Here is a 27,877-nt window from a genome sequence, read left to right on the forward strand (position 1 = left end):
ATGTTCTACTCCTTTCCATTCCTCCACCTGGTCTCTCTCCCCCAACACTCTGGCTACGCCCCTGCTGGGTACCTTCTATTGGCTTTGAGTTACAGCTAATAAAAAACCCAAAAAACGGGGTGAAGCTGATAAGATCCCAAAGCAACACCAAATAACTGTTTGGAGCATGACATGAAGAATACCACATCCAACTGAAATTACAGGTAAGATTTTGGTAGGCAGACTGTAGCCAATTGAGTTGGGATTTTCAGGCCAGATGGGTTACAAAAAGTATAATGATAATGGGACCTGTTTGACATGTTTTCTGAAAGAAGACACCTCCAGAAGGACCACACTAGGGCATTTGTTCACTAGCTTGGGGAAAGAGAGTCACCCAGTGAATCACCAACACCACACTGAGGTTCTATGGGAGGTTTCCCATCCAAGTAATAAATAAAAATGACCACTAACATAATTAAACCTCACGGTATGATTGTTCCCATTTTACAGATGGGGAAACTGAAGCACAGAGCAGTTAAGTGATGTGCCCAAGGTCACATTACAAGTCAATAGCAGAACCAGACCTAAATAAAATTAAAAACTCTGGGATCCTAGATCCATGCTCAGCCATTAGATCCTTGTTAAAAGGAAATGCTGGTCCATCTTCAGCCTGCTTAGCTTGCGAGACGACAGTTCTACAAGAGAAGATGGCATGGCTGCAATTTATGTGGATCTATATGTTGGAAAACTTTCTGACTTGACCACACCCCTGGGATAAAGAGAAACTTTATCACACCACAGCCTAGGAAGCTGTTATTTGAGGATACTGGGTCCTATTCAGGTTCACACAAATGAAGTTCTTGGTGAACACATTCCCCTGACAGCCATTACTTTAGTGAGGGCTTCATTCTGGACAAACACCAATGACCAGATTAGAGTTAGCATTCACCCCTTGACGTAGAACAAATCGCAAAAGAGGATAAACAGTGAAACCTCTCCCAATGGGTTAGGATCTAAGCTGACCACTCATAAAAAGAATAGGTGCATACATTCCTTCTGTGACAGACGCTTGAATTTTTGAAGTTATCAAACCTCTTTTTAATTAGTCCTTAGTCTCTTCCCCGAGATGGACACCTTCTGCTCACTGATATGTCAAAATGAGTTTCCAAATGAACTAACCTTGGTAAAACAGAAAAGGCACTCTTCCTAAAATTCATCAACCCCTGGAAATAATAGTCACTGTGGTCCCTAGTTGATGGCCTAGACAAATAGAAAAGCAGTCTCTACACAAAATCATGCCAGATTCCCTGTTAAAGAAAAATACCGCAGATATGGCTAAAGTCTTTGTGAAAGCCTTTACTGCAATGGTTCGTGTAATGGGAAGTGGGGACAATGGATCAGAATTCTCTTTGCGCGCCCCGTAAGTACCCAGTTCATATCGGGGAAACTGCTGATTCAATCAGCAGACTGCATTGAAAGTCCTTTCTGGGGCTAAATCTTGGTCACTTGCCAGCCAACATTCCTGATGCAATTCTTTCCCTTCCCCCCGCCCACAATATTTGAGCCACTGGGCTAGCCCTTAGATCACTGCAGCTCAATGTTGAGAGATGGTCGGTAGCCATACACAGCATTATCAGTGATTTATGACGTTGACATTATCTGCCTACAAGAGACGCACATCACCGTTGGAAGATGCTTCAAGGTAGCCAGTTTTGACTTACTGTGCCACACCCCACATGCCAAACACGGCCACGGCACCTATATATGGTCAAACATCTCAGATGCCGCTCTGCTTACATCTGTTAGTGTCTGTGATGTGATTCGGATGAGAGGTTTCCAGATCGCAAATGTTTACAAGCCACCAAATGTTAACTGGAACCAGTAAGTTCCAAAGAGACTCGCTCATCCAGCTGTCTACACAGGTGACTTCAACAGCCACCATCCTGACTGGGAATAGTCAGCATCAGACTCAAACGGAGGCCAACTCATGGAGTGGGCACCTAACAATGATCTTGCCCTCATCAATGATGCAAAGCAGAGAGGAAACCTTCCACTCAGCCAGATGGTCTCATGAATGCTCTCCTGATATATGCTGGGTATCATCCACGGATGGTCATTCCCAACCTGCATCATGTCTGGTCTTGGAAGACTTCCCACAGCAGACCTTCGACCATCAATATCGGCCTACAACTCCCAATCATTAGAACATTTAACAAGCCAAGATAAAACTTCATGAAGGCAGACTAGAAATACTACACAGATGGTCTAGGGAAAAATATCTTCTGAACCAATTTCAAAACGATCCAGGGTCAGTGTGCAGTCAGCCTTCACATCTGAGGCCAACAAGAGGATCCCACACTGCGGCTCTGGCCAAAGACAGACAATATCACATATCACTGATGACTGCCCTATGACCAGATTTGATGATGGTCTAAGGGCTGAGCACTTTGCTGATGAAGTTGCTGCAAACTGGCTTGGCAAGTGCCATATCTGATAAGAAGATAGGAAGTGCCTGTTATTAGACATGGAACAAATTAAAGGACAAATCAGACAACTCGTTGGGGACTGCTAACAAGCAGGCTCCTCTTTTAGAGCACACAACCCAAGGTTGCAATGGCTGTGAAACAAAAGATGTGCTTGTGTTGCACATATAAAAGTGTCAATTGTGAGATGCATTCCACTCTCACTTATACCAGTTTCACACTAGCGTAACAGTTGATTTCCATTGAGTTACTCCAGATTTGGAGCAGTAAGTGAGAGAATCAGGCTCCCCACGTATTTAAATAGGTTTTAGTCTCAAACAAGTGACATTCAGCAGAAGTTATTAAGCAGGTTCAAATGTAGTCAGTGCATCTATATGTACAATTAGTGATGACTTATTTGAAAGCACTCTATTTGTACTCCTTTATTCTGCTTCCTAAATCTCAAATTAATAAGGGATAGTCTTGATTCTGAACCTGTTTTATCTTACTTATTGAACAAAAATGAGAAAAAACATGAGGTTATCCCTGCTAATGAAGTGTTCAGGCACAAAAAATTATACTTTGCATCTTTGAGAGGAACAAGTGTTTCAGAGATAGAGGCCAGACAAACTAGATTTAAAATTGAAGAGGAGTTATGAGTTGGATTTGGAGCGAAAACAAGTACATTTTTATTTAATAATACCAGTGTATGAGGAATTTCTGCCTTCACATAATTACAATAGTGCTTTTACCTGCTATTGGTTTCTCGTTAATTCTACAGATCATTGTACGCAAAATAAAGCAGTTACAATGCACCTAAACAAAAGAAATGAGAGTGGAAATACTGGGGAAGAAGATTGTATCTATGTGAGATATCTAAGCAAGATTTAGTGATCAATGGGATGGGTAATTTGCTTATTCAAAAATATTTCCACTAAGATTTAAGCCTTTGAGAGAAGAAAAATCTGCTTTTATTTTACACACATTTAAAACCAATTATTGAGACATGATAAAACAAATGTTACTATTAAAGCAATTTTTGACTTCTGCAGCTGCTCCAGCCCTTTCTGTGACGGGAGAAATGGCTGGTGACTCTGCATAGGCAAGGAGTCCATTGGGCACACTCCACACTTTCCTTAATCCTCCCATGCGCCACTCTTAAATAACCCTGTCCCAACACTACAGATAAAGCCCCTAAGGAGCACAACAAAATGCCAAGCAAGAGGCTGTAGATCTTACTACATGGGCTCTCTGTGTCCCAACACTACCTCCTCGCATTCACATTGGAAGCATGTGTAGCTGCTTATTTAAAGGGGTAGACAGACTTTACAGTTACATTTTCCAAGAATGCCTTTTGACCGAGTTTCTCAATCATGATTTCCAGAAATCTTTTTTAAAAATTTTCAATTTTTGTCCTTTTGTAATGCAAATGAAATTGCGAGTCATATAAATCCTGCACGGTGCAAGCAAGGTCATTGTATAGGTATACCCAGTGCTTGGACACTATGGAAGTAGGTGCTATAGGAAACCCTCAGACAGATATATTTATTAAAACCCATCTGAACACAGTGTGTAAATTACATACAAACTGTGCAGCAAACACAGCAGCTGCAAACCATATGGTCCTGTTTATATTTGCTCTTAGACACTTTATATAGTACCCATCACTGTTGTTTCTAGGTACCAACTATGGCCTGAACTGTGTTCTCAACATTTCCGTGTTCAAAAATGTTCATCAAGCAAAGTTCTAGGCTGTTTCTCTGTACAAGATCTCTGTACAAGGTGGAGAGGGATTTTTATTAGAATCACGATTGTTTGTAACACACTTTGTAGGCAGGTAAGGTTTGGATGCAAATCATGTTACAAACATTGCTTGGAAATAGTTTCAAACTCATTATCAGCCCTAGTATGGCAGAGACTGTCAGTACATTTCTGATTTAGCTTCTGACTCCACCAGAACATGTACTATGTTATAGTATGGCGGTGTTATAGCCCAGATAGCATTAGGACACAGATTGAGCTTGGCCTGTATGGATGGTGCCAACTCATGCTATAGTCATATTACAGAACTGTACAATAGCCCCAAAAAGATCAGGGACACGATGATCTAGCACAGTACGTTTCACAGGGCAGACAAGCCCTTAGGGTTCATGAGAATGGAAGCTGGGAAAGGAGTTGCAAGGTAATACATGGCCAGCAGCTGGTTTAAATTGTGCAGAAATAAGTGTTTATCAACCTCCTCTCCCCCATGGCTTTCTAAACCTGGTAAAATGCTGTCTGAGTACACATGGCAGGCAAGGATGTTCTCTGTCATCCCAGAGCTGCCACAATCAGCTTGTTAGATATTGAGAAAAACAAACAAGCAAACAACAATCTTATGTAATGTTAGGGGAAAAAAGATCCGAACTGCTTGTAATATCAATTCTTATTTGTTACATAAACAAAAATTTTGTTTTTCATTCTCAAAATAAACAGTGACACCCTTGCTCCCTCATCTCCACTGAATTGTCTGCAAGCCCTCTTTAATCATTTACTTCCACTAGGGGTCAGAAAGAGTAAAAGGTTCCAGGATCCCTCAATTTTTCTCCCTTTGTCCTCTTTGAATGGCATTATGTCCATTAACCCTCTGTACAGCAAAGATATAGAAGACTATTAATGAAGTTCCACGCATCATTCAGAGGCAGTGTCTCAAGAACACCACAAAATGCACCCCTTCCTCATCCCCAGGTGGCTAACCGCACTACCCTTGCGGCAGTGTAAGGCCCTGTGAGCTTGTGATAAGCCTGGAGCCCATACCCATCTGGTTGGATACCTCAACCTGAGAACTTTATGCATATGAAGAATCAAAACTTGAGTTTAAAGATAACACTTTTTAAAGATGAAAGCAGGAAGCTCACACCTCTGCTAGGTCTATGTTTTGCGAGAATAAACTAAAGAGTAGAGCACTGACTCATGTTATGGAAAATTGTATTGGCAACCAAAAGAATTAGAACACTAAACAAAACTTTGGGGTATGAAGAATAGAGCAGATCACCAGTAAAAAACAATATCCATGTAGCCAGCACATTTCTACCATCCCTCCTCATTAATCTGCACCAAGGTGGAAATTACTGTATAATCAATGATTATTTGTCCATTTAACAATGGGGAAATGACCATACCATGTAATTGTGTGATTATTTATACCTTGAAAATTAAGATATCAGACTACTATTTACTTATTTCTAACGTTACAGTACAAAAGCAGAGGATGGCAAAGGGAAAAGAATATATTTTTGTAAAAGATTTTATTACTCTGGGTTAGAGACCAAAGATATAGTTGTCAATTCATATCCCAACCCCGAGCTCAGGACACCAAGGAAACTTACCCCTTTGCTTTGCAGTTCTACCTACAATTCAAAGATACCACCGGATGACAGTTTTAACTACTAACAGCAAGTAACATCAGCTTCTGAGTCAACGAAAAATAACCATCGCTCAAATGATTTATGCAACATATACAAGTTTATTACCTAAAAAGTCACACTCTGAATTTCTGTGCAACACATCTATTAATTCACCTCACCTCATATAGTACATTACACCAACACTGCAGTGAAAACCTTAGCCACTGGCTGTTTCCATGAAGACTCAAAGCCTTTGGGTTTTTTGCAGCTATGCAAGAAATGTCATGTTCCAATATTTATGACTCAACTAATGGCAGGTTTGGGGTTAGTGTATAGAATTCCTAACTGGTCTAGCTTGAGGGGGGGGAAGGATCAGAACAGTTTAGAATAAAGACAACACAAGAGTAAAACATTCCTGCTGGAGAAACTCTTTTCCCTTCTGCAGTAATTAGACTTTTTTCACTTGCAACATTTATTGAGCTCTCTTTTTTTTTTTTTTAAATTGGAAGTACAGAATCTCTTCATGGGCACATCTCCTTAATTTCCTGATGATCTCTAAACTAGCCATTCATTTCTACAGATTATGGCTGATGAGTAACATCAGTCTCGGGCAATATCTTATTCCTAGTCTGATTGTACCGCAATAGTTCACTGTTTGGTGTTTTATCAGGCATGAAATTGTCATCTTCTGGCAGAAACTAAATTTAGTCCTTCAGTTGCCATAGAAGATTGAAGGCCATCTCCTGAGAGATTTATTTGGGTGGCAAAGTGGAAAATGTCATTCAATTGTTAATTGTATTTTAATTCTTCCTATTTTATAATAATCAACCCCAATGAGGAAAATCACTGTGTTAATTTACACTCAGCCCAGTTTGTCCAAACCTCAGCTCAGATTCACTGGAAGGTTTGGTTTCAGTCAACCCCCTACAACCCCATTTCTGAAATTGAATCTGCTAGTGCCAGTCCTGAAATCCAAGAAGAACCCCCAATAGTTCAGTAGGGCTCTGTGCTGGCTGAAGTGTCCATGCTAGCAGACCCTACTGCAAAAACAAGGCCCAAATTTCAGCTGAGTTTCAGGTTTGCAACAGAATGGGGAAAGTTTAATCTCAACTGGAATTTTATGATGAAAATTTTTCAAAGCTCTATTTTAAAAGCAAAGTGAAGTGTATCCTTCCCAACAGACTAGCTTTCTTCTTTCACTGCCCGGCTCTCCATTCAGCTAACACTGTTCTCTATAAACAGGTTTTGAATCTTTTTATTTTGCACTATCATCTGGTAAATAAAAAGAAAAGGAGTACTTGTGGCACCTTAGAGACTAACCAATTTCATCCGATGAAGTGAGCTGTAGCTCACGAAAGCTTATGCTCAAATAAATTTGTTAGTCTCTAAGGTGCCACAAGTACTCCTTTTCTTTTTGCAAATACAGACTAACATGGCTGTTACTTTGAAACCAGTAAATAAAAAGAGATCAGATAATAAAGAGGGTTTTCTCAAGAGCAGCAATACCTTTCTTCTTTACCAGAGACAGAGAACATTTGGGTCCCAAAGCAACAAAAACATGGTGATAAATTTCAGAGAAATGACCACCTGTACTAAGGTTTTTAATTTCCACAAATGTTTTCAGAATGTAGCAAGGGAAAAATACAAAATATCATAGTCTTTCACAGGGTAATTGATTCAATTTTCAATCAAGGAACGAGAACTATATTTAGAAAGGCATAACACATTACTTTTTCTTCTGGTAAATTCAGCAGAATTAAAGGAACCAGATGGTCGAATATCTACGGAATGTTCTCAGATACATTACATTGATGTAAAAATATTAGAAAGGAAAAAATTCTACTCATACTCAGAGTAGTCCTGCGCAGACCACACAGTAAGGAATGAGATCACCATGAACAGCTATAAAGCAAAGTACTTTGACTTGTGACTAGTTATAGAAAAACTGACATAATGAACTTCTGTGAAGTCCTTTTCCTTCCAATATGCGGGGGGGTGGGGGGGAGCTCTTCCCAACTTCTCACTCCACCAGTAGAGAGACCTCCCTGAATGAATTACTTTAATATACATAAAGGAATTCCTTTTAACAGCGTTTCACTGCAGATGAGTCAGTGGTCTAGTCACAGGTGCCCTCACAACAAATAGTTCATGGCTAGGCTCAGCCCAATTCCTAGAGTTCTAAACTAAAGAGAAAAGAAGGAGGGTTGTCTATCAGTTAGGGTGCCAGCCTGGGACTTGGGAAGCCTAGGTTTAATTCCCTGCTCTAGCACAGGTTTCCTGTGTCACCTTGGGTATATCACTTAGGCACCTAAATTCCAATTTTAGGTACTGGGGCAATCCACAAAACTCCTGCATGGCTGCAACATAACCCTGTAAGTGCCTAAACTCACCCAGCATCTCAGTTTTCAGGGTAAAAGTTCCCTAGACAATTAAGTTTCTGCCTCTGGGCATGTGCACTGTTGCCCTTCTTTATGCATCCAGATGTTTATCTCCTGCCTAAGCCCCACGGTGATCAGCAAACTGGGGGAAGATAAGCAGAAGAGTGCCTATCTCGCTTGTGGGGCCCAATCAAGTAGCGACGCTCGATGCTCGGAGGCTGCCTAAAGATCAGGTTCCATTCAAAATCTGGCTGGGGGTTGGAGGGTTGGAACACTCACCTAGGATGTGGGAGTCATAGGTTCATTTCTCCCCTCTACCAGAGGTAGAGAAAGGATTTGAACAGGGGTCTCCCACCTCTCAGGAAAGGGCTCTAACCACTGAGCTATAGGATATTCTCACATGAGGGTCCCTCAGTCTCTCCTGTTGAAGCTGTTCCGCTGCGGGTAAAAACTTACGGAGACATTGGAGCAGACACAAAGAATGACTCTATAGCCTGGCAGATAGGGCACCCACCCATGAGGGAGGAGAGTCAGAGTCCAGTTGCCCTGCTCCAATTAGCCTTTAATTATTTATCCAAATTGGAAACGCTTCAACAGGAGAGACCAAAGGAGCCTCCCCCACACACAGAATATCCCATAGCTCAGTTGTTAGAGCACTCTTCACAGAGCTGGGAGACCCCGGTTCAAATCCTCTCTCTCCCTCAGGCAAAGAGATGGGAATTGTACCCAGGTCTCCTACATCACAGGTGAGTTCTCTAACCACTGGGCTAAACATCATCAGCGCAGTAAGCAGCACACTTCCTACTTCCACAGTTTTGTGTGGACTGAGGCGCAGGTGCCTACCTCATTCGCACAAGAAACCCAGGAGAGGGGTTCCTGGTTGTGGATCACTAGCAGGGATAAGCACCTCCCGGCAGCCCAACTTAGACACCTACCTCCTTGAGAGGGGTGGGGCTTAGCATTCCCCATTTCCTCAGCATCCGCCACTGGCTAGCTTAGGCAGTTCCCCACCTGGCATGACGGCTTTTGTGGATCACATTCTTAGGCACCTATTTCGCCTCGTTCATTGTGTAGGGAGCCTAGGCACGTAACTCAGGATTTGTGGATCTCAGTGTTGTTCCAGTGATTTTCATAACACCTGACTTTTAGACATTGTGATGCTCAGCACTGCAACACCTAAGTCCCTTTGTGGATCCAGACCTTAGCCTCTTTGTGCCTCAGATCCCCATTTGTAAAATGCGCATTATAGCACATCCCTCCCTCACAGGGGTGTTGTGAGGATACATACACTAAAGATGGCGAGGCACTCGGATACTATTTTAACAGAGGCTACATACGTACCTTAGATAGATAGGAGATATACTTTAGTACTTATAGATTATCTCTGGAAGGAGAGATTGTCCCTTCCCCAATATACAAAAAGTAGTAGTTTTTTGGGGCGGGAAATCGTTTACTTTGAACTTCACAAACAAAACAAAATTCTGCCAAAAATTCAATTAAAAAATCGCTGTTTTAAACACATCGCAGATATAATAGCAGCACTGTTCTCACTGCTATATAGCTACGGCTATGCCAGTATTTCCAGTATAGCCACTTTTATTTAATTACTAGGTTTTACGTTTTTAAAAAGAAAATCATTTCAAGATGAAACCGGATATTCCAGGCTCTTAGCCCACAAGTAAAGGTGGTCACTGCTGACCTCTGAAGCATTTGAACTGTGAGAACATTATTTTGTGCTATAAACACTATTAGGAAAGCACTTACAGAACAACAATGTACTAGTATAGTGGATTTAAAAGTATTTTAGGCAGTGTCTGTGTGTGTTGTATTGAAGACAATTTGAGATTTCATACTCTACAGGTTTGTAACAAGGAACTGAGAACAGGATGATAACTGCAGTACACAAATCTTGACTAAACTGAACAGACACTGGCTTTAAAAGAGGCTCAGGGAAAAATTTTAACAATACTTTTTTTTTTCTTTTTTCAAATTAAATATGGGAATGTTCTGTAATGATACATCCCTAGAAAGTATTTACTGAAAAGATTTTCCTCCCACTTACCCATAAACCATCCACCCCCCACAAAATTGATGGAACTGTATATATCAGCCTAAGCTGTTTAATTCAAGTTATAAATAGCTATCCAACGACTGAAGGATTTATAGCCATAGAACACATTATATATACATTGTATTCATTTACCTTTTTTTAATTAATCTGATTCTCATTTACACCACGGGCACTTTACATAGCTCTGGCAATGTAAAAGGGGCCTTTAATGTAAACAAGAACCAGGTAATTACACCCACTTTATGGCCTGTTTACACTGCCAGAGCAGTGTAAAAATCACCTTGTGTATATGAGAATCAAGTCCTGGAAGTTTAACATTGCATGGTGATCGGTATCAATGTGCAAGACATGGAAAGAGGCCTATGGTGACACTTTGGTAAAATTCCAAATCCCTGACTTCAGTGGAAGCTTTCCCTGTGTAAAGACCGTAGAGTCAGAACCTAAAGGAACAAAAAACATCAAAAGGTAACCTTAAATGCATTAATTTACCATATACCACTTGCATGGTTTTAAATGGTTGGGTGAGGCCATTGAACAGAAATGAGATTTTAACTCCTAACGGCCTGATTCTCTGTGCCTGTACCTTGTGCAGTCATTTACATTAGTGAAGGAAATGTATTTACATCATTGCAAATTGGATGGGAAATGCAACCAAATCAGAACAACAGTGTTTTGTAGTCACCCTGAGCTAGTATAAATTGCTGCACATGGGGAGGCCAGTGGAAAGTCAGGCCTATTAAAGTTTGCCAACACAATCCAGGAAAATTAAGTTTGTGCCAAAGTTGATGGCTTGACATGGACCATTACTGTATCTTCACCATGTGGAGCACCACATACTATGTATGCCCATATTAAAGCAACTTTTTTGCATTATGATTGCCATTTTAACATTACAGCAGATGAACACACTCACCAGCAGATAACGATATACTGTCAATACTTTGATATTATAACTTTTACACAGTAAAATAAAATACATTTGTGTTTGCCAAAGGGGAATAGTAACAGTCTGGGTTTTGTGTCTATGAAGCAAATTATTTGAGTCATTAAAAATGTATAAAAGTACAAGCAAAGACCATGAACAAGTCCAACATGCTCCATCTATCTACTAAAATTGTATCTGCATTTCAACAGGGACTTTGGCTTCAGAGTCTGACATTCTTCTTACATACATAGAGCAATCACATAGAAAGAAACCGTAACAATATGTTTTCACTACCAACATTAAAGAGAGAGCTCTGTAAAAAATCCACCCTCACAAGGGGAGTAGCTACCACCGCTAGGAGCGCACTGTCCACACTACCACTTTACAGCGCTGAAACTTGCATTGCTCAGGGGGGTGTTTTTCACACCCCTGAGCAAGAATGTTTCAGCGCTGTAAAGTGGCAGTGTAGACAAGGTCTTAGAATCAGATCCTTAACCTTTAATAACCAGAGTAACCTCAACTACCATTTGAGTCACTAAGCACTCTCTCCCGAGGCGCTCTGTACTTTGTAAGATGGTGCTATTAACATAGCACTTATACAGAGAAACGCATGACAGCATAGGCTGACTTCAAACGCAGGTTTTTGTTGTTTTTCTTTACAAGTCATGCATTTTTGTTCAATTCACTGTCTGGTGTTTCACAGCAAATAAATTTCCACAACCATTAAACTTGCTGAAGATTAAAAGCAAGTAAAATTCCAGCCAGAAAAGAATTGGTTAAACACTCAATGGATATTTACCTACCAATATGAAATTACCAATAGATGCAGAATTAAAGGTTTTCAAAGAATAATCCTGTAAAAAATACATGAAAGTAAGAGTCACCAAAAAAAGTGTTGATACAATATTAACTCTGATAAAACACAGATAAATGATGGGTCCGTGTAACACTGGATCAATTTGTTAAAGGGACACTTGTTAATTTAAACTATATGTTGTAAACAACCAACTTTTTAACTTACACATTAATAATATTACCACAGACTATTAAAATGAAATAACTTTAAAATCCAATTTCCTTTTCCTTATTCCTGCTCTTTGTGTACTTGTTATATTTCTCTCAGCATACACAATGAAAACCAAAGCGAAGTTACTAATGTATATAAGTGTTTGCAGGATCAAGCCCTTCTTTAGAATGTCTTTTTGGGAGTAGAGGAGGGAGAAACAAGGAAGATGGTGAAGTTTAAAAGGGGATAGAAGTAGGAGAAATAGGGAAGATTCAGATCAGTAAATAAGGCAGGCAATATTATAAGAACACCATTCACTTTTTAATCATACTTCTTTCTGAATACGCTTACCTACCAGGGTTACAAGTAAGACTGAGCTTTATTACAACTGAGATTACAGGAAAATATATTTTAAACATTTTTCCCCTCAGTTTCTTCATTTTATACACTTTTGGCCTCCTTCTCAGTCTCATTAAGACCCCTTTACACCACTCTGACAGGTAAAGTGGCCTCATAGTGGGTATAACTAAGGCTAAGATTTTGTCATGGTTATTTTTAGCAAAAGTCACGGACATGTCAGAGGCAATAAACAAAAATTCACTGAAGCTGTGACCTGTCTGTGACTTTTGCTGCTGCGGCTCCATGGTTTCCCACCGCCACCATGGTGACTGGGAGCTGCAGGGTTCCCCCTCTGCCCAGGGCAGCTGGAAGTGGCAGGGTGACCATATTTCCCAAAGGAAAAAAAGGGACACCCCCAGCCACTTGCCCGAGGCATTTTCCCCACCCCATCTCCACAAGGCTGTTGCCAGTCACTGAAACCCGGAGGCGGACCCCTCAGGAGTCTGTCACCTATTGCTGGAACCTTGCGGGGTGCCCCCTGTCACTGGAACCCTGCCAGGGACCCACTGGCTGCGAGCTCCAGAGTCCCGCAGCCCCTGGGGCTGATGCAGAGAGTGTCACGGAGGTCTCTGGAAGTAATGGATTCCAGATTCTGTGACTTCCATGACCTCCGTGACATAAACGTAGCCTTAGGCATACCCCTTTACTCCGCCACAGCAATTGTAAATGGTGGTAAATAATGGTGGTGATAACCAGGGAAATGTAATTGTAAAATCACAAATATCAGCAAGGGGACTGAGTGGTAGGCCTTATCAAATTATTTGGTCATTTTTACACTGATGTCAAGCCAACTATGTCCCTTTAATAAAAAGCTTTTGAAAAAGGTGGATGCTATCAGGCAGCTTTAACCTATATAACCTATACAGAAACAGAACAAACTCCATTCAGACGCCTTATAATGCTGGCTGCATTACAGGGGCAATCCGTATGTAAGGATGAACTCTTCTTTTTAGAGGAACAGTTCTTCCAATGTATGAGCTGCAAACTGGCTTTATTTCTGGCATCAGATATGCTGTATGTTCTGTGTAACTAACTGCATGTTTTGTCACTTACCTACCTACAAGTAAACTTTTGAAATACAAACAAACAGTTATCCAAAATACACAAACATACTCAACTTCTTGCACCTCAACTGGTTTTTAATTAAACTGTAGAAACCTAAATACCACACCCAGCACCGGGAAAAACCAGGAAATCTCACTGTTCATGTATGTACACATCTCCCTATGGCCTCTTCTACACCATCCAAGGTACCGGTTGTGTTTTGCTTACTTTGTTTATTTAAAGATTTCCCCTTCTCCACATCCATGCCCTACAGAAAACTGATGCCTTCGCTACCAGCAGTTCCATGCTTTGGATATCTCAGAGTGATCTTCCTCAACTTGGCAAATAAATACCCAGAAAAACAGAGTAACCTCCCTAGGGAAGGGGCAGACCTGCTATCACTGGAGGTATTAAATAGACTTAAAGGAATTGATTGTGATTCTGTAGAATTTTATGCATAAAAACGGCAGTGATGCAAAGGGAATGGACCTGGTGACCCAAGACCTTTTTTTCTGATTCCAGTATCTATGAAGTTTTCATCAGCCAAGCCAAGTGCTGTGGCACCAGCTGTAAACACTGTGGAGGCAGAAGCTTTTAAGACATCAGAGTGACAGCACTGGGATCAGTAGCATGAGCAGGCTATGCTCAGCCACTTCTAATATCCATTGTGCTACTGCAGCGCTACATGCTGACGGAAGATAGAGTACCTCTGTTATTGAGGGCATACATAGTGTTCAGTGTACTGAGACTCAGGGCAAGCCTATACGACCGTGCTCCATCGGCACAGCTGCACCACAGTTGCGCGTCTGGTGAAGGCACTATGCCAATGGGAGAGTGCTCTCCCCTCAGCATAATGATTCCACCTCCGCGAGAAGCAGAAGCTATGTCAGCAGGAGAGCATCTCCACCTAGCAGGAAAGCATCTCCACCTGACATAGCGCCTATGCGGATAGCACTTAAGTCGATGTAACTTGCGTCACTTGGGGGGGGTGCCTTTTTCACACCCCTTAGGGATGTAAGTTACATGGACTTACGCAGTAGTGTACATCAGCTCTCAGGCTCTCTCTTCCAGAAGCAAAGCAATCTCTTAAGTAGCTGCTCAGATTGCCAATGCAGGTGGACATTTTAACTTCTAAACATGTTTTTAAATGATTTAGGATTAGTGAAAGGTGACAAACTGAAACCCTAAATAAACAGTCCTCTCTCCAAATCCGAGGCACGACACAAGCAACTGCAATGCAAGCTTTTCCAAATTGACCCAGCAATACGGCCACCACTAAACAGCCATTGAGAGGACAGTTTATTCTCCATGACTAAGCCTTGGCCTCTTTGCTAGCAAGAGTCTCAGTTAGCGTCAACTGTCATATTCAACTAGAAAACAAAGACTGAAGACTCATGTCACTTAGGTTACTCAGCAGTAATAAAACCGTTCTGATTTTTGGGGCCAGATTCAGATTTCATCGGCCATAAATCTGGAGCAATTCAGAGGATTTCAGTGGACTTGTTATGGATTTACACCAGCGTAACAGAGAGCAGAATCTGGCTCTTGGTTAGTATCAACCTAGGCAAAATCTGAAAGGCCCTGAATGTTGTGGAGCAGATATGGTGTAAACTAGCATAGTTACAGTCACTTGATTAGAGCTATACAGACTCGCACTAGCTACAGATCTGTACCTCCCCCTCAGGTTTTTGTGGGTTTTTTTGAATAAAGGATGGAAAATCTGTGTGTGCTCACAAGAGAGAGAAACACACACACACACACACAGAGCTGTATAAAAGTTCCACATAAAATCCTCCACCAACACCACACTCATAAAGCCCATATATTTCAGAAGAAAAGTTGGACATACATAAAAATATATTTCACAAATCATTAACCCAGTGCAACCCACTCATTGCTTCTTATCCTCAGAATACATATAGAGAAGGATTTGAGAAATACTATCAGTCAAGACTATACCTACTCACTCCTTGATGACCTATTCAATTTTAATGTGCTGTTCCTACTACAATTTACAGATAAATTTGTCCTTTCCTACTGGAATAGATTTAGAATAAAAAATCCTAGGTAATAACACAAAGTACTTGGAGCAGTTTTTCTGCCACAAATTCCATTCTACAGCATTAGGTTTTTTTCCCAAGGCATTTTGAGCTCCAAACAAACAGAAACAAATAGGAAGCACATTATACTGAGCAGCACACAACAGACAGGTTGCACTCCCAGACTTTTATTGACATTCAAACCTGGAATGTTTAACTCCCACTATTGTTCTAAATGATGAATAGGCAACCTCCTCTACACACACATGCACGCATTCGGTGTTACATCACGTACTTTGCTTCTAATAGTAAACCTTGCAGAAAGGAATTTTATTTTTACACTTTCTCACCACCCACTCCTAATTAATGTCAATCAGTGTCTTCCACATAGTACATACTGCAAGTATGTGGCCATATCTACACTGCGGGTTTTGGCAAAAATTTCCCACTGTTGCGAAAAACTGATGCAGCTCAATGTATTTTGATCAAGATTCAACTAGGAACCACATGGAGATTGAAAACTCATTTCATCTAGGCCATTGAACAGTACACAAAAAGGTTATAACCTTTGGGTCCAGAATGTAATCTTATTTATACTGGTATAAACCTGGAGTAATTCCATGGACCTTAATACAAATGCTGCAGAAATACAAAGGTGTAAGGGAGAGCTGGATCTGCCCTTAGGTTTCTATGCCTTGATAGCTAATGACTAATAGTAGCAAAAGTAAGAGTACTAGTGACCATCCCACCATCCTGCAGCCACTGCCATTTTTAAATCCGATGGTTGAAATACAAGCTTTGTTAAAGTCAATGGAGCCAGGATTTCACCCCATGTTGTTTAGACCAGCTCTGAGCAGAGTTAGACAACCCAGCATTAAAATCACTAGCAACCATTGGAAGCTGGTCAACACTAGCACTCCCACTGTTACCATCACGAGAGGAGTCGCCACGGTAGCAACAGTGGGAAATTTTTACCTTCAATCCCCCAAAAAATCCCCAGTGTAGACATCGCTTATATCTACAGACCTACACTACACACAAACACAATCATTAACTTCTTTGGATACTATTTTTTCCTTTCTCATGTAAAAATAAATCCAGCTCCAATCATTTCCCTTCCTTAACTTTTGCACAAGAGGAAGACAGAACGCTAAAAAAAGAAAATTAGACACTTCATGAAGTCTGTGATTAAGGCAAAGAAATTAGCAAGACAGATGGGCTGATGCATTAAGGAAGCTCCAGTTCACCATCCTATATTTTCCAAAGCCCTACTGTACACCATTCCCCTTTTAGATTTTTTAGATTGTTTTGTAGTCTAACAATTTTAAAACCATTTCCCAACTTACAGTCCTCCTCCTGACTCTTCGTTAAAAACCAAAAACCAAAAAAAAAACCACTCAGACAAGACACAGTCATAACATCTATTTTCTTCCTCCCTCCCCACATACTTTTGTCTTTTATCAAGTCTGTGTACAGATTTGCTGGAACAAGGTCCTTAGCTCAGATCTGGCTGAGTATCTACGTTCTACAACAGTTTCTCACCAGACTGGACACGAAACCACAACCGTACAGCTACACAAGTTAGCCAGTTCTCCCAGCTCCATCCCACAACACCATGCTTCACATTTCTCAGCGAGTGCTTCCTATCAGGTTCCCCCAGCTTTCTATTTCTCCTTGCTACAGGCATTCCACTGAGTAACAGAAAATCCTTTATTAGTATTAATGTACAGCACTTGCTTTAGGTAACTATAGTACTTCTGAACACCAGCATTCACTGCCCACTCCAGGGAAAGTATTTAGTCAAGCTATGAGCTGGCCAAAGGCCAACATGAGGGTCTTACTTGGGATTTGGAGCAATGAGACGGTTAGGGTACACCTGGCCTCTAAGGTCCACAACCAATAGGCCTATATAAGGTGTCAGTACACTGCGCACAGTGCAAAGCAGAGCTACCACAGCATCCTTACCGCCTTTGTAAAGTGCTTTGAGATCTACTGATGAAGAGCACCAGAGAAGAGCTAGGTATTATTAAAAACCTGACCTCCCAGGCTGCCCTTCCATGAAGAGCTAGATTCTGTCTTGACAAACAAGCATCCAGTTAGCTAATGCAGCTTGCCAGAACCTTGGTGAAGATGAGCACCCAAAAGACCGGATGGAGAAGGAGCAGCAGACAGAGGAGGCTAATGGGAAAGGCCCCAAGGAGATAAAGGGCCTTCCTCACAAAGTATTAAAGTATACTGCATTTTACTGTGCTGCACTGTTTCATTGTGTGTTGTCGGAGGAGCTCAAAGTCTGGGAACCAACATTGCTGGCATTGCCACTGCTTCTATTGTAAAGGCAGAAACCTTAGATTAGATCACCTTCATTCAAAATGTTAATCTCTGCGGGGAAGGAAAAAACAGTAGGTATCTATCTATCTATATCTCTGAGAAAAAGGGGAAAATGTCCTCAATAACAGGGGGAATCTGGTGCCCCAGCCATCATGCAATCTCCTTGCTCAGAACAATTATTAATGGCTGGTCCTCCCCTTGGCTTCCCCTATTACATCTGGAATTAAGCTCTCCTTTCTGCAGGGTGCACAAAGCAACCCTCACCTAGAAAATAAAGTGATTCTGCACTTAGCAGAAATTCACTATCAGTAACAAATGCTGAATCAGGGATTTAGCTGTCTAATCTGCCTAACATGCACTTTAAAAACAAAACAAAAAAAACCCAAATTTCTCAAAAGGTCTTATTCTAAAGGGTCTGTTTATAGTGATAATGTAATGGTGGTGAAGGCATTGCAACTTGATTTCCCCATGATAGTAAAATCTGTAGTGTGGAATACAATTTCAGTCTACTTGTAATAAAAACCCATGGAAATGCATTAATTCAGGACTTAATTCCTTTTCACAATTAGATGAAGTTGAGTAGACTCACTATTAGATGAAGGTGCATTATATCAGAGTTCACCATAAAAGAGAATTTTTTTCCCTCCACCCCACTCCAGTTCCAAATCAGGTAGGAGACATCCGCCAGAGACGAAGAGTTTTCCTACCATTCAGTCACTGCCTCCCTTCCTTCCTTTCTTTTCTCCACAGCTCCAATTGAGATCTTCTAAAAACGTAATCTGAAAGTACAAGGACATACAAAATGAATCAAACTAAACTTTTGAATAATTTAAAATTTAAACAATAAATTAATCAAAAATAGAATTTGAATGGCCAGTATTTGCATCTATGGCATTAGCACCAAACTCCCTGTCCCTGTAGCAGAAAATGAACATGGTCCAGATTCTGTAGTAGATAGCTGAGGTGTCCTCCTTTCCAAAGACCAGGAGTGAAATCCTGACTCCATTGAAGTCAATAGGAGTTTTGCCATTCATTTCAATGGGGTCTGGATTTCTCTGTAGAAGAGTAGCCAAAACTCTGTGCATTAGCCTAGATTTGCCGAAGGAGCTGTTCACAAGCCAGGCTGATACCAATGCTAGGTTGTGATCATGACATGGTGTTGCTCTGTGACAATATGGCTTGTTGCAGGGAAAGATCAACTGGAGGACTACTGTCAGCTGACATGCATGCTAACCACAACTGCCTGGCGATTGCGTTACTATCAAGTTGATTTGGCTCTATCCTGTTTGACTTTCTTTATAACCCTCCAAATTAGAGGTACAAAGAAACGTGTAGGTTGAATGAAAGAACCACTTCATCATGAAGGCACCATCTTGGGCCTCTTCCTCCATGCCCCTGTATCTGATGCAGAGGCCTTTAACGTTTTGGTTTTCTGTTGCAGGAAACAGGTGTATTTGCAGATTTCTTAGAGTTTCTACTACTGTTTGAGACATGGATCAGCTTGAAGCCCTCTGTCTGTAATGAGTTTGCCTCCTGCTTATACAAATGTATTAGTACACATTGTTTTATCAGGGTGTGAACTGAAGATGGCATTCTGTGTGCTTGAAAAGGAGGGGGGTTTCCTTGAGAAGAGATTTGCAACTTGATCCCACTTGATGATTTATGTAAGCAATGACAATGTTAGAGGAAGGATCTTGGTAAACCTTTCCTAACTTGACCAGAGCTAGCTGGACAGCTCTGATAGATTCCAAAAAGGAAAGATCTCCCTGAAGAGGACCATTTGCCTTAGACCAGAGGAGGCTCTGTAGGAGCTCCCCTACCCAGTAGACTTGAGTCCATCATCCCATGTGGTCTTTTGGGGGTCTTGCAGGGGCATTCCCTTTATTTTGTTATTTATGACTGTTCACTGTACAAAGAACATCTTGACCTACTTGAGTATCATCACTTGATATTCAAGATTCTGATCTGTAGGTCTTCCATGAGAAGATTCTATTTCAACAGCCTTAGATGAAGTGGAGCCCATGGAACTAAATCCTGGCAGAAAGCCATCCCTCTCAACAGATTCAGTAGAGACTGAAATGGTGGGTAGTCCTGAGATGACAACACAATAATCAGAGACCTTAGCCAGAAAGCTTATGCTCAGATAAATTTGTTAGTCTCTAAGGTGCCACAAGTACTCCTGTCCTTTTTGCGGATACAGACTAACACAGCTGCTACTCTGAAACCTATGATTCTATGAATGTTTGTTTGTGTTGGGTTGATCAGGAGGAGAATACTGCAGTACTCTTCCAGAAACATTTCACTTAGGGTTCCTGATAGACACAGAAAGGAGCTCCATATTTCTACTGGAGCATGGTTTCCTGAGGCTAAAGTCTCTGGTTATTGTATTGTCATCTCAGAACTACCCACCATTTCAGTCTCTACTGAATCTGTTGAGAGGGATGGTTTTCTGCCAGGATTTAGTTCTATGGGCTCAACTTCATCTAAGGCTGTTGAAATAGAAGACATGGAAAACCTTCTCATGGAAGACCTACAGATCAGAATCTTGGATATTAAGTGATGATACTCAAGTAGGTCAAGATGTTCTTTGTACAGTGAACAGTCATAAATAACAAAATAAAGGGAATGCCCTGCAAGACCCCCAAAAGGCTACGTGGGATGATGGACTCAAGTCTATTGGGTATGGGAGCTCCTACAGAGCCTCCTCTGGTCTAAGGCAAATGGTCCTCTTCAGGGAGATCTTTCCTTTTTGGAACCTATCAGAGCTCAGAACTGTCCAGCTAGCTCTGGTTAAGTTAGGAAAGGTTTACCAAGATCCTTCCTCAATGAAGTGAGCTGTAGCTCACAAAAGCTTATGCTCAAATAAATGTGTTAGTCTCTAAGGTGCCACAAGTACTCCTTTTCTTTTTGGGAATACAGACTAACACGGCTGCTACTCTGAAACCAGTCAAATAAATTTGTTAGTCTCTAAAGTGCCACAAGTACTCAATCTCTTTTTGTTATCTACTGTCATTGCAGAAGTCTCTGCTCCACACAGTAGCATGTTCAGTACAATCACACGGTACAATCTGATCTTTAGCAATGCTGTAAAGACCTCTGTTTGACTAGTTGTTGTTCATCCTTCCAAAAGCAGTGTTTGCTTTTCCTAATCTCCTATCAATATCTTTATCACAGCCACCTTCAAATGTCACCATAATCCCCAGATAGAAGAACTTAAAGTTCTGTTTTTCCTCTGATGTAAGGGCAGCCATTCTGTTCCTCCTCATACTTAGTAAAGAAGACCATACTTCTCCTAAGTATGCAGTTGCTGAAGGGTGAGAAAATTCTCTATCCCTGGGGTAGATAGCTGCTACCTACGCAAGGATAATGTGCGCAGATGGCCAACAGCGCTGATAAGTGGGTACTACAGTACATTTTTTAATCTGTGTAGCTCGTAGCACCACCTAAAGTTACGGTTGACCAACAGTTCCTAATATAAAGATCCTGTTTCCAGTTGCTTATAATTTTGCCAAAAAGTAGCTATTTGTGCTGAAATTTTCCATGCCAGGTGCCTGCCTCAGGCTGAACTTTTCAGCAATAAAGGTTCAGCCATTTCTGAGAAAATGGCTAAGGAAACACACACTGTTCTGTCCACATTAAAAACAATTCTTATTACTCTTTCATTGAGAAACTCCAGCACCTCTAGAAATTTGGTAGGGGGGTGGCCTTTGTATCGCGAATGTACCGTTTGCTCCTCCTGTGCAATCTCACCTAAACTTGGCCAAATTATGAGCCTTTGAAAAAAATCTCAGTTAGCATTTGCTCACTAGACACTTGTTAATTTGATAGCGAACCTCTCCTAAAATTCCATCTGCACTGAGTTTAGGCCTCAATCCTGCAAGCTGCTCCATGCCGGCCAATCCCAGCATATGTGAAGTCAGATGGGCTCTGTGCCGGTGTCCGTCCACATGGAGCTCACTGCAGGATCAGGACCGAAGTTTGTAAAATACTTATGGGTCCTTTAGAATGAAAGAAGATACAGTAAGGGAATGGAAGATATAATTATCCCAACATTCTGTCATTAGCTCTATCTGAATAGGAACAGAATTAACTAGACGATGCAGGAACGGCAGCTGAGATAGTTTTAAAAAAAGAAAAATCCACAGCTGCAGCAAAGTACAATGCATGGTTAAATATTCTCCCCCACAGAGCCTTCCTGGAGGAATATATTCTGATAAACCAGCATGTCTGCATCTTAGAACATCAGCAAGTGGCAAAAGATTTGTGGTTTGGTCTCTGAAGTATTCTCGTCCTTTAGAATCTGGAGAGTGACACTGTCATGCCAAATATATCCACCAAGAGGCACCTTTATTTTAATCCTCCACAATGCTATTTCTGTATCATCAGAACCAGTCACTAACCAATTTCTCTTTTCATTTTCTGGGAACTCTATTTTTTCTTTTCATATGTAAACGAAAAACAAAAAATAAGGCCAGAATGTAAAAAGTTCAACAATTGAGTAGTTTTGACCCTTTCCTTCTGTCTTGTTCTCAAAAGCTGATGGAAAAACAAGGTATGACCTGGTAACACAAAACCACCTTGCTACTATATTACTTCCTCACTGGAAATGAGGAAACAAAAATTTTAAAGTGTAAATGTGTGGGACTATTAAAATCAGATGCAGCGATATCCACTGAAAAATGTGGACACATCACACAGGAGTTGACACAGCTGGACCTGTAAAGCAACTATCCAGTTCTATAGAGGTCATAAAAAATATTGCAAACTTTAGCAAAACCCACACAAACTGTATCCCACACATTGCACCACGAAGATCCAACACTTTGCTACTAATGGTGCTATGGTATTGCTGTTTCTGTTCATCACACTGTTAAAGTGCTAACTCAAGCTTCAGGGCCAGAGCTCGAAACCAGGACGTGTGAACCATACATTTGTGTGTGGTGCCCCCCCTTCTCCTTGTGTCACCTGTAAACATGAAGAATGGGGAGCAGCAGTCTTTCTTTTACAATAATAGGAAAATAGGAGTGAGATTGAAAGGGTTTTTGGGGGTAGGCACTGCGCAGCAGGATTTGGAGCAGAAGCTCTGCTCTGCTGGAAAAAGAGAATAAATGAGTAGGGAGAACCCGTAGTAAAGAATAGGTGAAAGAGAACTGAAGAAAGAGGCATACAGAGACCTCCCAAATGGTTCTAGTAATTCCTTTCAAAAACATAGGCTATGCTGCCAGATCCTCGTCTGGTATATATCAGCATAGCTCCATTTAACGAAGGTATACTAGTTTACACCAACTGAAGGGCTGATCTATGATGTTCACAGATACTAGAGGAGAAACCAGTACCAGAATCTCCATACTTAATAGTGAAAATCCTGAACAGTAAGCCCCATCTTCAGAGCACAGAACTAAGCTGGTTGGAAAAAGAGGGGAGAGAAATTAAGAAAATTTTCAGACCAAAAAACAGGTTCTGCTTTCCATCAGAAAAAAACCGTATCAAGAAATCTGTCTGCCCAGCAGTTGCACAATATGAGAGCAAGCGGAGCTGGCCGAGCAGCCGTTAAAAACCTGTACTATGGGCCCCCAATTTTAGTGAACGAGGGGGGCAAAATGCATGGGGAAACGGTCAGATTTCATGAAGGCAGCACAAAGTCGAGGTTCCCATTGCTTCTGTGCTAGTGTGACTAAGGCAGGTACAGATTCATATGCATTCATGGGGTTCCCTATCCAAGGAATAAACACATTCATTCGTGTGGTAATTAATGGGTTTTGCTAGTTGAGTGTAACCTTTTGAATGAATAAAATTCTAACAAATCTACAAAAAAAGTCATATTTGTTTGTATATCACTGAATGGAGGTGATTAATGCCTCATGATACTGAGAGGCTTTATTGCAAATGCAGGGAAAATTACAATGACATATAAAATGACTATCAACTCTTAAACAAATTCAAATTTGATAGTTCAGATTTTCTCTCTGTAACACACACATCTGAGACTTTTAATTTTGCTTAGATTATACATTGCACATCTCATTAATAGACACTGTCTCTTGTTTTGTCACACTCATGTGACTGGTGCAAAGGATAACTTGCACCAGGTGCAGGGGTTTGGACTTGACCTACAGTATGAGGTCTCTTCCAGCCCAAATGTCATGGAAAGATTGTCCTGCTAAGAAAAGCTTGTACACCAGAGGTGGAGTCTTACCCTGAGCACAGGGGTTTGTGTCTGAAGTTCACACAAATTAAAAAGTGAAGGCTTTCACACCACTATCTTGTGTAGGAAGCAGCATGGAACTGCACCCCCCACCCCAGGAGGAGCACTGGAGAGACTGGCCCAGAGGTATGCACAGTCTCTCCCAGTGTTGCTCCTTGTACACAGAGAAATAAGCAGATTGCTCACCCAGGTTTTCCAGGCCTAACCTGTGGTCAGATGCAGGGGCCATACCATAATTCTCCAGAAAGGGTTGTTTGAACTATAGGAAGGAATCCTACGTCTTTTTATGTTCCCTACATGAATAATTTGGGGGCATGGCAGGTTGAGAGGTATGAGGGGAATGACTTGCCCAAGGCCATGCAGTGAGTCTGTGACAGAGCTAGGAATAAAGCCAGGTCTCCTGACTGTCAGTCCTATGCCCATCTACTGGACTGCACTGTTTTTTCTATTAGAAGCATGTGAATAGTACTTCTGCTACTTGTAGTGAAAGAACATGGAAGCAACACACACACACATCCTGGAGACTAAAAGAGAAAGAACATCTTCGCCATTTGCATTAAAACCTCTTTAAAATATTGCTGCCATTTTAATGGAGGGTTAATGCTGCATTCAAATGTCAGTAAATGAATTTCTTTTGGTAACTGCGGCTATAATTTTAGCTGCTGCTTGCTTTGCTTTCATCGTGTTAGCTTCGCAGTTCCCCAAAGCCGTAATACTTTAAAATAAATTGCCGTGATTTCTGATAAATGTCTAGTGATGGCTGGGTTTGGGGTTTTTTTAACACTTTCGTATTAAACAGAAAAACTCCTTCAGAAGAGATCATTTTTGCTGTGGAGAGTGAAGACATCAACAAGACTATTTCAATGTACTGTTGCGGCATACCCCTCAGTCCCCTTCAATGCCTGGGTACTTTGTCCTTTCCTAAACACTCAAGATGCACACTATTAGGGATGGCTTTCTTTTTAAGACTCCAAGTCTCTTAAGGCTAATGCAGTACAACTTTATTTCTGTGGTTCACCAACCATTACCCTATTTGATCCTGTCAGAGTTAGTTTGTCATTTTCATCTGCTATATCTCGCATTTGCATGCGGTCACTGTATATCGTCCAAAGCTACTATCAAGAAAATTTGGCTGTATTACTATAACGTACTCATACTGGGAGCCTATCTTGGGTGAGGACACATTGTACCTTTCATATGTACTTTCATTATGATGAAGCAGCAAACATACTGAGAGACAATTCATCCCCACAGGAGTAAAGTTTCAGGCAGAGTGGCAATGGGAAACCCAAGAAATTTAGGTGCTGACCAAGTGCAGTCCTTCTGGGTTAACAAAAACAAGAATCCTACTGAATTAAAATGCTAGGGCAATAAAATCAATTTACAGTATCTTATTTCACCTAGTTTCTGCTCTGTTCCACCTGAAAGCAATTGCTTGGTTTTGTATTTAGAATGCACACACTAACTTCATTCCAATTTAAAGATTGTTTTTATGCTTCAGTTGACAGTATTTTGCTTTTTCAGTTTCCTTTTGTCCCCCCCCCCTTTTTTTTTTTTTGAAAAGGAAGTAACAACTTCATTAGAAAAATCAACAAAAAGCACATTCATCTAATCAATAGATAGGGTTGGAAGGATTAGATTTTATCAGTCAAGGTGGGTGAATGTCAATTTCACTTTACCCACACAGGCTCACCAAAAAATATTTCCACTGATAACAGAAATGTACAGATAGGTAAAGCAAGAAAAATGCTGCGTAAGAATTTAGATTTAATTTAGATTAGAGTTTGATTTAAGGATATTTACTTTATATATTTTGACGTGATGTTGACAAGAGAGAAGACAAATTTCATTGTATGGCACTTTGTCAAGATTTGGGGGGGGGGGGAACCATCAGTTACTCCTTCAAACCAGAGGATGTGCAAAGATGGCAGCTTCAGGGTACAGCTTGAAAGAGCAAAAGGCTCACAAAGGGCTCTATCCTGCACAGTACTGAGCACTCTCCTTTTCCACTGAAGTTTAAGTGAAGGTGCAAGATGCTTGCAGGAGGGAGCAAGGACTGTCCTTAGTATATAGTCCTTTGGGGCAAGGACTGTCACCTAGTATATGTCTGTACAGCACCTGACACAATGGGTCCCAATCTGGTAATGGCCTTTAGGACAATATAAATATAAAATAATAAATCATACTAATAGTAATAAAAATAATAATGAAGCTAGAGAACAAATAATTGCTTCAGCAGTTCAGCAATAAAAAACTGATGGAACTAAAATATATTAAAGCATTGTAAACTCAAATACAAATACACTGATGGGACTAAAATATATTAAATTAAAGCATTGTAAACTCAAATACAAATACACAACCCTCCCCCCCCCCAAAGCTAATTGCAAATACTATCATATATAACTGCATCACAATAAGTTTTATAAATATTTTATTCTAAATAATTCCAATATTTAACTTATTATTATTATTTCTACCATTATGAGAATAAAATGAAACTGTATGTTAGCCAGGTATCTTATAGGGCCTGCATCTGCTCTCATTGAAGTCAACTGCCCTTAGTTTCACTGGAAGCAGAATTGGTACTACACTACTGCATTCATTAATAGGTCTCCATAAATGTCACATTTTAATTTTATTTGTGAAAGCCACATTTTATAAATTAACAATAAGAGTATTTTGTATGTACAGTATTTGGCCCCCTGTTGCAACTTGGAATTCCTGAAGGTCATATAAAATAGTCGATGGAAAAGGGAAAAAAATGCTTTGCAATACTCTTTCAGAGTATCTGCAGTAAGAAGACCATAGACAGCCGATTTGTTACATGACATTGAGGACCACTACAAATGTTAAGACACAGCTAATTGAGTCTGACCATGAAAGGAATGCAACTGGTTCAATACTATATCTACATTAGTTAACTCTTTTGTGATTCAAGTCCAAGAGTACACATTGTTCTATTTCCTCCCATTCCTCGATTCTAGATTCCCTTTGTGACTCTTTATCAATGGAAAAATCGAGGGAGGGATTTCCAGCTGGGAGCCCAACAAAAGAACAGGAGGCTCAGACTGATCTGCTCACTCGTACTGCTAGAGGAATTTTAGAGCAGGAAATAAAGAAAAAGCCATGACCTAAAATTATTTTGTTATCAGAATATTAAACTTTCTATTCTGCAATATGTTTCTTCTCTCTGACCACAATAATTCACGAGTTTAAATAGAGTTTCTTGCAAATAAAGCATTGTATTAAAGGGCACTATGAGCTAGCATTCTAGGCAAATTTTAAAAATGAGTTAAAATTGTACCAGATAATATACCTGCCTGTAATTCCCCCTTAAAATTTTTTTGAGTTTATATTCACAATTTCCTACTAAAAAAATATGTTTCCCATGCCACTCTTGGAAGACCCAAACAACATGGGGAACTAGTGAAACTGAGTAGATAGAGTTCTGTCAATGCACTGGGGCCCCAGCACAATCCCATATTTGTGCATGCAATTACTGCAACTGTGCATGCTATTTGGTTGGCTGGCATGTTAATGGCTATTTTGGTGCCTAAATTACAGTTGTAAATTTAGATGGCACTTTTGAAAATTTGGCCATATGCAGTAAGACAATTTTCAAGGTAGGTCAGTGTTTAGAATTAATGGCCTA

At 40.6% G+C, this 27,877-nt stretch overlaps 1 protein-coding gene across 1 annotated transcript in view; it reads right to left on the reverse strand.

The window, feature by feature from the left end:
* The window catches only part of ATXN1 (ataxin 1), a 283,979-nt gene that overhangs the window by 168,132 nt on the left and 87,970 nt on the right, over positions 1-27,877 (reverse strand). Inside the window, exon 4 of the mRNA XM_084619906.1 lies at positions 18,725-18,796. The gene's annotated coding sequence lies outside the window, so the exon portion shown is untranslated. The remainder of the gene's footprint in view (positions 1-18,724; positions 18,797-27,877) is intronic.

The sequence above is a fragment of the Lepidochelys olivacea genome (assembly GCF_965140295.1).
Source record: "Lepidochelys olivacea isolate rLepOli2 genome assembly, chromosome: 2".
NCBI classification, from domain to species: domain Eukaryota; kingdom Metazoa; phylum Chordata; order Testudines; family Cheloniidae; genus Lepidochelys; species Lepidochelys olivacea.